This window comes from Talpa occidentalis, unplaced genomic scaffold (assembly GCF_014898055.3).
Source record: "Talpa occidentalis isolate TD23 unplaced genomic scaffold, MPIMG_talOcc4v2.1 talOcc4.10, whole genome shotgun sequence".
In the NCBI taxonomy this organism is placed as follows: Eukaryota; Metazoa; Chordata; class Mammalia; order Eulipotyphla; family Talpidae; genus Talpa; species Talpa occidentalis.
In genome coordinates, this window is record NW_023600993.1 from 87415290 (window position 1) to 87428161 (window position 12872).

At 53.5% G+C, this 12872-nt stretch overlaps 1 protein-coding gene, 1 long non-coding RNA gene and 1 other non-coding gene across 4 annotated transcripts in view; 1 reads left to right on the forward strand and 2 right to left on the reverse strand.

Annotated features, from left to right (window-relative positions):
* Nucleotides 1-12872, forward strand: part of NOL4L (nucleolar protein 4 like) — a 125064-nt gene that overhangs the window by 31009 nt on the left and 81183 nt on the right. The gene's annotated exons all lie outside the window — the stretch shown is intronic.
* LOC119237819 (U6 spliceosomal RNA) lies at nt 1613-1717 on the reverse strand. The gene has a single exon (XR_005123450.1). It is a non-coding gene; the product is annotated as a U6 spliceosomal RNA (small nuclear RNA).
* Nucleotides 3811-11320, reverse strand: LOC129146082 (uncharacterized). Its single transcript, XR_008552498.1, has 3 exons — nt 11062-11320; nt 4268-4323; nt 3811-3868 (listed from the first exon to the last, which is right to left on the reverse strand). It is a non-coding gene; the product is annotated as an uncharacterized LOC129146082 (long non-coding RNA).

Genomic DNA, 12872 nt, shown 5'->3' on the forward strand with positions numbered 1-12872 from the left:
GACATCACCACAATCAATTTTAGAACATTTTCATCACCCCCCACAAGATACTCCATAGCCATCACTTGTCACTCTCCATGTCTCCCTGTCTTCTTCCCAGCCACCGATCTGCTTTTCTCTATATAGATTGGCCTTTGGGGCCTTGTCTATGAATGGAATCATACATTATGTGGTCTTATGTGTCTGACTCCTTTCACTTAGTTTACACTTTTCAAAGTTTGTGCATGTTGTGGCATGTATTTCCTTCCTTTTTAGTGCTGAATACTATTCCATCACATGCATGGCCCACATTTGATTGACCTGCTCAAGAGCTCACGGACATTGTGTTGTTTCCAAATGTTGGCTGTTCTGAGTGATGCTACTGTGAGTACCAGGCACAAGCCTCTGTGTGGTTGTGTTTTCGGTTCTCCTTCACCTAGGAGTTGCTAGAAATCGCCATATCATATAATAATTCCTTTTTTTTCCACTCTGAACTATTTTATTTATTGACATAATATTGTATTATAACATTATGTAAGTTTCAGGTGTGCTGGATTATAAATGGACAGCTCTATATCATAAAGTTCACCGCTAAAAGTCCAATTTTATCTTCATCATACCCTTCCCTTCTGGTAACCACTAATTGGTCTTATACTCTAAAAGATTATTTTTGTTTCATTTAGTTCATCTGTTTGTTTGGTGTCTCTATATACTACACATGAGTGAAATCATACAGTGTTTGTCTTTCTCTGTCTGACTCACTTCACTAAGCGTAATCCCCTCTAGTTCTATCCATGTTGTTGCAAATGGCAGGATTTCTTTTTTTTTTTTTTTTTAATAGTGGAACAGTATTCTGTCGTGTATATGTATATATCACATCTTCTTATCCAGTCATGTTGATGGGCACTTAGGCTGTTCCCAGCTCTTGGCTATTGTGAAAAGTGCTGCAGTAAACACAGGGATGTGTGTGTCTCTTTTTTTTTTTTTTTTTTGGCATGTTTATTTATTTATTTATTTGTTTGTTTGTTTGTTTTCGTTTTATACATGCACTGGGTACAGTCAGAAGTGCGGGAGGGCGAGAGAATTCACCAGAGCCAGAGCGGGGAGCAGAGCAGGCAGAAGGACCGAAGTACACTGCTGAGGTGGAGCAGTGGGCGGCAGGAGAGGTCTGTGCGCCATGTGGGACCCTCCTCCGGTGGCCGGAGAGCAGCCGGGGATCGAACCGGTGCCGCAGAGGCTGCGGGCAGCTTTGCAACCCAGCGCTCAACCGCTGCGCCACCGGGGAGGCCCGATTTGTGTGTCTCTTTAAATTAGAGTTTTGTACTTTTTGGGTAAGTACCCAGCCATGGGATAACTGAATCATGGAATTTCTATTTTTAAGGTCATATACTGAGGAACTGCCAGATTATTTTCCAAAGTGGCTGTGCCATTTTACAACCCCAGTAGCAGTGCATGAGGGTTCCGATTTTCCCACATCCTCACCAACGCTTGTTATTACCCGTCTTTTGACTAGAGCCATCCTAGTGGATATGAAGTGATATCTCATGGGGTTTTTTTATTGCTTTTTTTTTAATTTATTTAACGGTTTACAACACCGTATATGATTTAGAGCTATAGGTTCACATCTTTTCAGAAAGATATGGGATGTTTCACAAATCTGTGTTGTTCTTGTGCATGGGCCATGCCCATCTTTTCTGCATCATTCCAATTTTAGTATATGTGCTGCCAAAGCAAGCACTCTTTTGGGCCTTTGATTTGCATTTCCCTGGTGGCTAAGTTGTTGATCATCTTCCATGCACTCATTGAATGTCTGTATATCTTTTTGAGGCTCTATTTAGATCCTTTGCCTGTTTTTAATTATTTGTCGCTTTATTATTGAGTTATAAGAGCTCTTTGTATATTCTACAATAAGTCCTAATCTAAACTTAAATTAGTACAATAGGTACTATTGTGCTTCTGACTCACGCAGATGGTAAAGGCTGTTCAGTCACTAGGGAATCTTAAATTAGTACCTGTTGTGTGCCTGGCATGTGTGACGTGCTGGGGGTGTCAGATGGGTAAGACGTGGCCTCTGCCCTCAGACCTTATTGCCTCCTAAGGCAGCTCAGACCCACGCAGACTTCAAGAGTTATGGTCTGACTCAGGCATTTGGGCTGACAGCTTTAGGTCAGGCAAATGTGGATTCAGCCCTGATTTCATCCCATATTACTTTGGGCAACTCACTTCCCTTCTTGGTTCATCTGGTTTCCATCTTGGTTCCCTTCAGTTTTTTTTTATCAGTAAAACAGCACTTTTTGTTGTTTTGTTTTTTAAAGATTTTTATTTATGCATATAAGAACTGGGACACAGGCCAGAAGTGTTGGGGTAGGGGGGCAGAGAGAGGATTCACCAGAGACAGAGTGGGAAGCAGAACAGGGGGATTGACTGAAATACACTGCTGAGGGAGACAGGAGAGGTCTGCTGTGTCATCCGGGTCAACTCCCTGGCCGGGGATCGAACTCATGCCTCAGTGGCTTATGATAGCTTCATAGTGCTATAGCCCCTGAGCCACCTTAATAGTACCTTCCAGGAAATATCAATAAAAGGCAGACAATATGGCTGCAGACAGGGAAATCTTGGAGGTGGGAAGAGGGGTATTTGAATGAAAGGAGGCGGGAAAATGCCTCAGGAGCCAGGATGGCATTCTGAGCAGAGGGAACAGTGTACATCCAGGCACAAAGGCAGGGTGTCCCTAGGGCCAATGGGGAAGGAAAGCAGCTGGGGCAGTTGGAATGCTGGGTTTGTGCTGGGACCTGAGGGAGGAGATGTAACTAGAGCTACTTCCAGGGATCTCGAGTCCAGAGGTGGGTATTTGAGTATTATTTGAATGGCAATAGGGAGCCATGGAAGAATTATTGAGTTGGCAGTCCTGTCTAACACATCCCCAAACTGAATTTCGTTTAGAAGGGCAGCCTGAAATATTGTTTAAGAATGAGAATTCTGAGGCCAGGTTGCCTGTGTTGGTCTCTGGCTCAACCACTCCGGCTGTGTGACCTTGGTCATGTAATTAACCTCTCTGGGCCTCAGTTTCCTCAACTATAAAAGGAACTTGATCCTACTTCTTGAAATTACAGTGATGAGTAAATAAAATTAATATTTGTAAAGCACTTGGATCAGTATCTGGAATGTAATAAATGCTCAATAAGTGTTAGAGAGCAACATTAGGCATTAGATACTCTGTTTCTCAGATGGGAAAATCGAGGCCCTCTAAAAGTGAGTGAAGGCCAGGAGGGTTTAATCATTCATCTGTTCATTCAACAACTATTTCCTGAACACATACTCTGTGCTGGACTCTGGCAGCTACTGGAGATCCAGTCTGGTGAACAAGACAACTTTCACCCTGTTCTGCCACCAGGGTGTTGACAGTCAGGATAGTCATTGCCTCAGACACCCACACACTCTTCTTTTGTCTGCCTGTGTCCTGCCCAGGCCAGAAGGGAATTAGGATTTTAACATGAAGTGTCATGAACTAGACTTTGCCCAGCTGCAAAATACGGACGAAGGAGTAATGGGAGTCAAAATGACCTACGTAGTTTATTTTTCATTTTATTTTATTTTTTTAAAGATTTATTTATTTATGCATACAAGAGCTGGGGTACAGGCCAGAGATGCAGGGAGTAAGAGGATTCACCAGAGACAGAGTGGGGAACAGAACAGGCAGACTGACTGAAATACACTGCTGAAGGGAGCAGCGGGCGAGTCAGGAGAGGTCTGCTGCGCCATGTGGGTTTCTCCCTGGCCGGCCGGGGATCGAACTCGTGCTGCAGAGGCTGTGGATTGCTTCATAGCGCGGTTCTTAACCTTTGTGCCACAATGGGGGGCCCCGACCTATGTAGTTTATACCACCATCCTGCAGAGGAAGGAATTGACACCCTGACAGGGAGGGTGGGAGCTGGTCTCCAGGGCGCTCAACTGTCAACATATGCCTCCCTCCTGACTCCTAACCCACGCTGCAGCCCCTAGGGCTGGAGGTCAGGAACAGGGGTGTGGTAGAACGCAGTTGGGTTCTGGATATGGTTTAAAGGTGGTGCCAACAGGATTTGCAGATGGACAGGAATGAGGGCTGGCGGGGTGAGAGAAAGGGAGGAATCCAAGGTGGCTCTGTGGTGTTTGGCCTGAACAAGTGGAGATAGAGAAGGCTCCCAGCAGAGGACTTCTGGCGGAGGAGCTGTGGTGTTCCCAACACCCACTGGGGGAATGGAAGTCTGCCTTTCCCTGGAGCTCCAGAGGGTCCCTGGACAGCACTCACTTTCAGGTATGTCCAGTTGGCTGGCTGCAGGTAGAGGCCCAGGCTGAAGGTGAACCCTGGAGGCCACAAAACAGACAAGGCTCCAGGACTGGGACATCAGGAGATTTCATCCAAAGTTTCTTCCCTGAAATTTCTTCCACGAAAGTTTCCAACTTTTAGAGATTGGCAATAAATTCAGAATCTCAATACATCTCTGCATCCTCCCCACCTCCAGTACTTCCAGAAGCCTTGTTCAGCATGTGGCCTGGTTAGGACCTCTGGTGTTTGATTCTGGAGTCAGTCTGCCTGGGTCTGAGCCTGCTCTCCTTGCCCAGCTGTGTGCCCTTAGGCAAGTGACTATCTCTGGGAATCTTGGTTTCCACACCTGAAAAATGGGTGTGCACAGCCTGCCCGTTCCTAGGCTCACAGTGGGGGCGCTATGGTTCACAGTTAGGATGAAACACTATCCAGGATAGATTTTATTAGCAACCAAAGCAGATGATGCCAGAGGGTTAGAGCACCAGGCTTTGAGTTTACCTGGGGGGTAAGGGGGCGCCCATCTCTGCCTTGACAGGTGTGACCTCCACAGCTAATTGTTAGACCATTCTGAAGAAATTTGTTATTCTGGAAGTTGGGAGATGGCCAGGATGCCCACTGAGGCCTCTGAGTCCCCACTAACCACTCTCTTTCCCTGCTTTCTTCCCTCCAGCCTCATCCACCCACCCCCTCCACCCAGAATGGTCTCTGGAAAGCAGAGCTCTCAGCATGGTCTTCCCTGCCTGGAGAAAAATTGTGATGTTGGCTCCCTGCTGCCTTCAGAAAAAAAGCCCTAAAGCCTTAGCTTGGCATGGAGAGGTGGGAGGCAGCCCTCACCTCTCTCCTCTCATCTCCTCCCACCAACCTTGTTGATGTACCTTGTTGATGTATGGGCACCGTGAGTGCCCGTGTTCCTCTGCTACCCGCCCCCAACCTGTCCACCCAAGTTACCAAGCCCCTGCTATTTAAAAAAAATTATTTATTTATGCATACAAGAGCTGGGGTATAGGCCAGAGGTGCAGGCGGTGAGAGGATTCACCAGAGACAGAGTGGGGTATAGAACAGGCAGATTGACTGAAATACACTGCTGAGGGGAGCAGCGGGCGAGACAGGAGAAGTCTGCTGCACCTTGTGGGTAACTCCCTGGCTGGGGATCAAACTCGTGCTGCAGTAGCTGCGATTGCTTCATAGTGCCGCGTCTTAACCCCTTGCACCACCAGGGAGCAACCCCCCTGCTATTTTTTGGATCCAACCACTTCCCTTCCCCAGTGACCCAACTGCTTCTCACAGGTCTCCCTGTGTTCCCTCTACCTCATCCTCTCCACAGCTCATTTTCTGCAAGCAAATCACATCCAATGTGATTTGGATGGTGTCACCCTCCTGCTTAAAACCCCACTATGGCTGTCTGTCTCCCCGAGAGGCAAGGCACAACCCAGTCCTGTCCCTCCAGTCACATTTTGCAGTTTCCCTGCTATTCGCTCACCCCTGCCTGTGGCACTGCCGCCCTCCGCTGCTGGGCCTTTGCACAGGCCGGTTCCCTTCCTCTGTGCTTTAAACATCACTCCCCAGGAGGGACTCCCTGACACCCTGCTCATATCCTCCCCATGGTCAGGAATCACTTGTTCCAGGCTGGAGGGTCTGCCTATGACTCTGCAGCCACAGTGCCGCTGGGATCCACCTTTGTTGACAAAAATGCCACTCACCCTTCGAGGTCCCGTCCAGATGTCACCTCCTTCCTGAGGCCCTCCTTCCTTAACACAGTCCCACACCCACAGTCCCATAGCCACGAGGGTGGGTGTGGGGACCCTCGTGGCTCATTCCCTTCTGGGGCATCCCCTGATGGCAGAGACAGCTACATCGTGGCTTCCTGTGAGCTTTCTTTTCTTCCCTTTCTGTCTCGCACTCAGCATTATAATTATCACTGGATGGTGACCTCCTCACGGCCTGGGAGCCTCACTGTAAGGAGAGCTAATGCCGATGAGTGAGCACTGACCCTGTCCTAAGCACTTGCCCGCATCCTCTCCTGAAGCCCTCATAACCCCATGGGGTCGGCTCTTCTGAAAGCCCCACTCTAGAGAGAACTAGTGAGGGTTTAGAGAGGCTAAGTCTCGCTCCCAGCATCACCCAGCAAGTCTGACACCAGAGCTGGAGCTTTGAAAGAACCATAGTAATAACTTCCATATAGCACCTTCCATACCCCAGGCACTGTACCGAGCCCTGCTCAGGGTTTCGTGTTCATAATAACTTTTATTTCAGCTCCACCTAATGGCTAGTGAAACGGGAGGCCCAGAGAGGTTAAGTAACTTGCTAAAGCTCAGGAAGCTGGTGCGCGTGGAATAGCACTTGACCTGTGCTGTCTGGCCCTCGCTCCTGCCCTCAGCACTCATGCTGTGCTAGTCGTTGTACCCTCCTCCCTTGCTGCCTGGGAGGGTGCTTGGCATTGCCAGCACCGGGAATAGCAGACAGTCCTCAGGAGCACTAGGCAGTGAGTGCGCAAGGAATGAAGGAGCAGGTAAGCCGTAGACATGGGCCCCTGCCCCAGCCATGGCAATGCCGTTTCTGGAAGCCCAGAGATACTGAGCCCCTCTCCTGGATTCTCTGCCCCCCACCACCCGGTTGTCCAGACAGTCCTGGAGAAGGACCAGATCCATAAACATGAGGCTCCACTTGGGCCCAGGAGGGGCTCTGGGCACTGTACAAGTCCTCAATATTATTGCTTTATTGTCATTTAAATGGAGCCTGCCTCAAACAGGCCACCCAGTTCTAGCCACCAGCGCTGGACAAAACCCCCATTGAAAAGCCAATTACAATCACTCCATCTAAATTGTCATGGATTTGTATAGAAAATTACATCTCCATTTAGTCCTGAAGCTACGTCCTGGGCATGGACAGAGGGGAGGCTGGCCCATTTACTCCGCCGGTTCAGCGCGGGTGCCGCAGGCAGAGAGAAAGCCCACACTGCTGTCTTGGCCAGCCTGGGGAACAAAGGCCAGTTTGTGGGGGCCCGGAGAGAAGTGGGGCCTCTCAGGGCGGCTCAGATTCCAGGCCTGGGCCGATGGACCCTGCACCGCCAGCTGGTCTCCCCTGCTGGCGGCTGTGGCCAGACGAGCTCCTGACAGCCGGCTTCAGGCGGCCCGTCAGCCCCGCCACCATCCAAGGCGGCTGGAGCTTGGCTCTTGTCCACGCTGCCAGGAAATGAAGGGGGTTAGCCCAGGGAACACTGGCCTGGGATCCCGAGATCTTCATTTCATTCGCTCATTTGTTCATTCATTCATTTGTTCATTCATTCATTCATTCACATGTTATCAAGTGCCTGCTGGTGTGCGAGAAGTGCAGTGGCATAAAGGGGGCTCCGCTTCAGGGTTTCCCCCGGTTTGGTTCCAGTCCCTATCTGTGGCTCTGAAGAGCAGCCTACTTCGTCTTACTCATTTGGTTGACAAAGTTGTTGAGCACCTGCTGTGCGCCAGAAACCAGTACAAACTGTCCTGACCCTTGATCCTGAAAGTTCAGTGGGGGAGTGGGGGGTGTCCACTCTTTCACAGATGAGAAGTGCCCTGAGGGTCAGAACTAGCGGCTGGCATGGGCTTTTGGAGGAGCTGTGTAAGTAGGCAACTCCAAAAGTAGCTGGTGATGCCAAGAGCAAGCAGGAAGGGCATTCCAGGCAGAGGCAACAGTGCGTGGGGTGAGTGGGCGTGAGGCAGACTGGAGCTGCAGAGTGGGAGCGTGACAGGAGACAGGTCAGTGGGGGCCCCAAAGGGTTCTGTGGGCCTCTTTTCTGAGCCTCAGTTTTCTGATCTGTGAAAATGGGAAGTAGGACCTCAGCAGCTGGGGGCTTAGGCCAGGAGATGTCAGCATGAAGCAGGGCAGAGGGTGCTCCTGGCTGGCCAATGTAACCTAACAGTGCTCTCTGGGCCAGGCACGACAGGGCTTTGTAGACATTGGCTCACTAGTTCTCCTGATAGCCCTACAGGCTCTTACCCCCATTCCACAGATAAGGAAACTGAGGGATTAGCACAGTCAGCTAATTATTTTTCACTAGTCCAGTAATTCTTCCTATGGGTTAGCTCTAAGGCCTGGCACAGAGCAGACCCTCAAAGAGCATTTGTTGGCTCAGTGAATACACCTGGAATGGGGGGTGTTGGGTGAGTGTGGGGAGCTCTGTGGAAGATTCCTATCTGTGTGCATGGGTGTGAGCAGTTCTGAGACTGGGTTACTGTCAGTGTGGGATTCGGAGTGTGACTGGGTGTGACACTGTCCAGTGATGGGGTATGGTTGTATATGTTTCTGAGTGTGTGTGGCGGTCTCTGTGTCACACACTTGTCTCCTGGAGTCGTTGTCCAAATGCCCGGTGGCTGTGGGGACTCTGTCAGACTTACTGTGTGTGTGGCTGTGCCAGACTGTGTTTCACTGCCTACACACGCCTGTCTTGGGCCTGTCTGGGCCCAAAGGGACACTTGGCACTCTTCCTGGATGGCTGGCAGGCCCAGAGGCTGCCACAGGCAGGACTGGCAGGTTCAGAGGTGAGGAGGGCAGAGTCCTCATCCTCCCCCACCCAGCGTCACCACACAGACAGGCAAATGGAAAAAATGTTCACACCCGGGCCAGGCGGGTGGCTGCCCCACCAGGGACTGCTCTGTACACAGAAAACAAGTTCTTCTGGTATCTGCCTGAGTTTGGCAGGAAGTGGCTTTTGGGTGGCAGGAAATTGGATTCAACTCATATCAGCCCCTGCCGAGGGGCTGGAGAGCAGTTATCTGGGGTTAAACAGAGAAGCAGGGCCCCAACACCCTATCCCCGATAGAGCTGAGGGTACAGCCTGCCCCTCCTGGTCATCTGGGATGTTGGATGGGGAAGAGAGAGGTCTTGTAAAGAAGTGCTGACCCATCACGTGCCTAGTGGCCCCAAATCCTGGACATTGCTCATCATCTACCTACCATTATCCCCGTTTAGCAAGATGTGTAGATTGAGTCTCTGGAGAGGCAGTGACAGGCCCAAGGTCACCAAGACGAATGGAGAGAGGAGAGAGACTGCAAGAAAGTTACAACTATCTAGAGATAAGAAAGAAAATAAGAAAAACCAAGAGAGCAGAGGGGAGATGGGAGCCGGACAGAGAAAGCAGTTGAATAAGTGTGCAAAGCAAGGCAACTGTGCCAGTGGGAAGACTTCTGGGGTGCCCCGTGCCTGCCAGGCCCTCACATGGACCTCATAGCTGACCTTGAGATTCTGAACCCCTTTTCCAGATGAGGGGAGCCTCATGAGTTGAGCCTCAGTGGCTGAGGCAGACCTAGAATCCAGGGCTAACTTCAGGCCCTGCCCCTATAGCCAACCTCTAGGGAAGGGAAAGGGCTGTCTTAGAAGGGATGCCTAGTTTGCCTGGGTATGCTGTTGAGGAACTCACCCAGTTGGCTAGTGGAGAGCCAGGGTTCAAACCCGGGCAGGGTGGCTACAGAACTCACATGTTTAACCAGGAGACAGGGTGTGCCAAGCATTATGCCAGGGCAGGCAAAGAAGACTATGGTCCTGCCCTCAGGCTGGGACCCCGAGGGTCCAGTCACTGACCTGAAGTCCCACAGCTCCACCTGGCAAGAAACCGAGTCTCCTAACTTCCAACTTTAGACACCCTGTGCCCCCACCCAGTCCACTAGAGACCCTGGGGAATGGGCCGCTGGTCCTTCTGTTCTCATCCCGAAAGCAGCACCCAAGCTGTTCCCTGGCTGAGATGCTGATTTTAAGCTCAGTTTGCATGTCGCTCGCACATTACTCAGTGCATGTCAGAAGGTACGAACATCTCCCTTTCCCAGAGAGGGCTGCTGGGCCCCCTGCCCTCCTCCAGACAGCAAAAATGCCAGCCGGCTAGACAGGGAGCTGCGCCCTGGCCTCTGACAGCACCCGCCTGCTGCCACCTCCCCCATTCTCTCCTGGAGCCAAATTTAGGCAACTCTGCTACTGGGAGATGGGGAGAGCGGAGGCAGGAAACCATGAGGTTGGAGGCAGCTTGGCCTTGGCCTGTGTGGGATGGGGTGGCCCCAGGGGTGCCCCTGTCCCTAAAGCCCTCAGCCCAGCCTCCCCCACCCCTCCTCCCACAGGAATGCAGGCTGGGTTGGAGAACGCTGGGTTCTCTGCTACAGGCCTGGGTGCTGGCTACTCTGGCCATGAGGGAGGAGGGAGAGATGGAGGGAGGGAGGAGGTCATGGCCAGGGCAATGGGGAAGGGATCAGATAGCCTCCTCCTGCCCCAGACACCAGCCGCCGCCACTGTGGACAGGAGCCTTGTGCTGCTTCTCAGCACTTCCTGCCTCTCCTTGGCTTGTCCCCTTCTCCCCACCCCCCACAAGCCTCATTGTGGGCTGGGGGGCAGGAAGCACAGCAGAGTCCTCAGGTACTGAATCCCTCCCAATGGCCTTCTCTTCCTCGGGCTAACCTCTTGCCTTAGTGGTCTTGATTTCCCTACCTGGGAAATGGAGAGGCTGGCCTAGAATGATTTCCGACTGGCTGCCCACGCTGAGAGCAAGGGCTTCTGGGAGGCATGGCAGAAATTAGGGATGTGGCAGTGGCTTTAGGACTGGATTTAGATTTCGCAGGTATGACTAGGAAGGGCAGCTCCTCACTGAACAGAGAAAGAAACCAGCACTACAGGGTGGGGTAGGTGGGATTAATAGTCCCCAGGAGCTAGAAGCAGGAATCCTGGGGTCGGACTACCTGTGTTTGACTCCCAGCTCTGCCACTCTATTTGTGACTGTCGCCAAGTCGCTTCAGCTTTCTGTGCCTCGGTTCCCTCACCTGTAAAATGGGAGCAATGAGCCTTCCAGGCCTGCTGAGAGAGTGAAATGAGGCAGTGACTGCTGCACCACGATGCCAGCCGCCAGTGTGGTTGTTTTGTCTCCTTGAGCTGTTGGGAGGCCCCCGGAGCTATAACGGATGCGGACGCGATGGGGAGGCGCTCTGGCGTGGTGGTTAAATGGACATCAGGATGGGGGTTCAAGGCTGCCTGACCCTGGGCAAACGGCCACACCCCGCGGCGCCCTGGGCGGGAACAGCAGAGGCGGCTACCGCGGAGGGTCTGTGAGGATTACGCAGATCAGGCTCTGGCACAGCGCCTGGCACATAGCGGGCGCTCCCCGAAGGAGAGCCGGCCAGATCGAATGGTACCGCCCCGCACAAAGGACAGGTGGGCAGCGTCCCGGGGAGGGGAGGGCGCGAGCAGGGCAGGTGCGCCGGGAGCGAGGAGGTGGGGCGGAGGGGGGACGCGAGGGCAGGCGGGCGGGCGCGCGCGCAGCAGGTGCGTGTGGAGTGGGCGGGGCCCCGCGCGGGCGGGGTCTCCAGGTGAGCGGGCGCGCGCCTGGAGGCGGGTGTCGGGGAGGGCGCGCCGCCTTGGCCCACCGTCGGAAAGCGTCCCTGTGTCTTTAACGCCCTCCTCCCCGAATCCCCCCCCCGCCCCTTTGTGCGCCCCCCCTAGCCGGGCTGCAGCCGCGGAGCCATCCCCCCTGCACTGACAGCTGGTATCTAATTACTGTGTGAGAATGGAAAGTCAGGCTGTCCCAGCTCCGGGGAGAGGGGATTAACGTCTCCTGCAGAATACACTTCCTCTGGTGGGTTGCCATGGTTACTCTCATTACCTGCCTGCCCGCGAGGAGCCCGCGCGAACCGCTCCAGCAGGCCCTCCGAACCCAGGCCCGGCGCGCGCGCGCGCCTCCCCGCCCCTCCCCGCCGAGGCGCACGCGCGTGCGCCTTGGGGGAAACGCGAGCCGCCTCACCCCCGCCCCGCGCCCCGCCTTCACCCCCCTCCCCACGCCCGAGCAGCTGTCAGCGGCGCGCGCGGCCCGGCCAGCCCCAGAGCGCGCTGTCAACAGTCATTAGCGCGCGGGCCGCTCCCCTCCCCCTCGGCCCCTCCTCTTCCCTCCCGGCCCGGGGTGGGGCCCGCACCTGGGGCCCCCGCTCGTTAGCGCGCTCGGGCCGCCAGCCTCCGCCCCGAGGGACCCGCCCGCGGGGCCTGCTTGGCTCAGGGCCGCCCCCTTCCGCCTAGAATCCCCTCTCCGCGACCCCGTTCCCGTCCTCGGCCGCGGCGCCCGAGGGAGACGGGTCCCCCGAGTCCTGGAGCGGTCCCCTTAAGAGTAGTAGTGACAGCGGTCATTTGTGGGTGTCTCGTCCAGGGCGGATGCTATTTGTGCATCGGTCGGATCCCCCACAGCTCTCCTATGAGGGGGTGAAAGTCACTGTGCGTGTTGTGTCACCTCAGCGCAGCTGGAAACTGAGACCCAGGCTGGCCAGCCCCTGGCCCTGATGCCTGCGACTTCAGCCCTAGACCACCTGTGCCCTCCTGGCACCCCCAGGCCAGAATCTCCAAGTCAGCCAGGGGCCCTGTCCAGCCTGAGAGTGTCTAGGGCGCCACCACTTAACCGAGGTTATTGCCCCTCTCTTTCCTAGAGAGGAATACTTGAATCCACCGCACCCCTTCCTGTTCCCACCCCTTCCCCCTCACCCTCTCCAGACATCCCAGAGTTAAAACCAAAAAGGAAAAAGTGATATTCAGAGCTTGAAGGATATGGCATCCCTTCTATGTTGTTTGGGGGTTGATCCCAGGCACCTTTCTC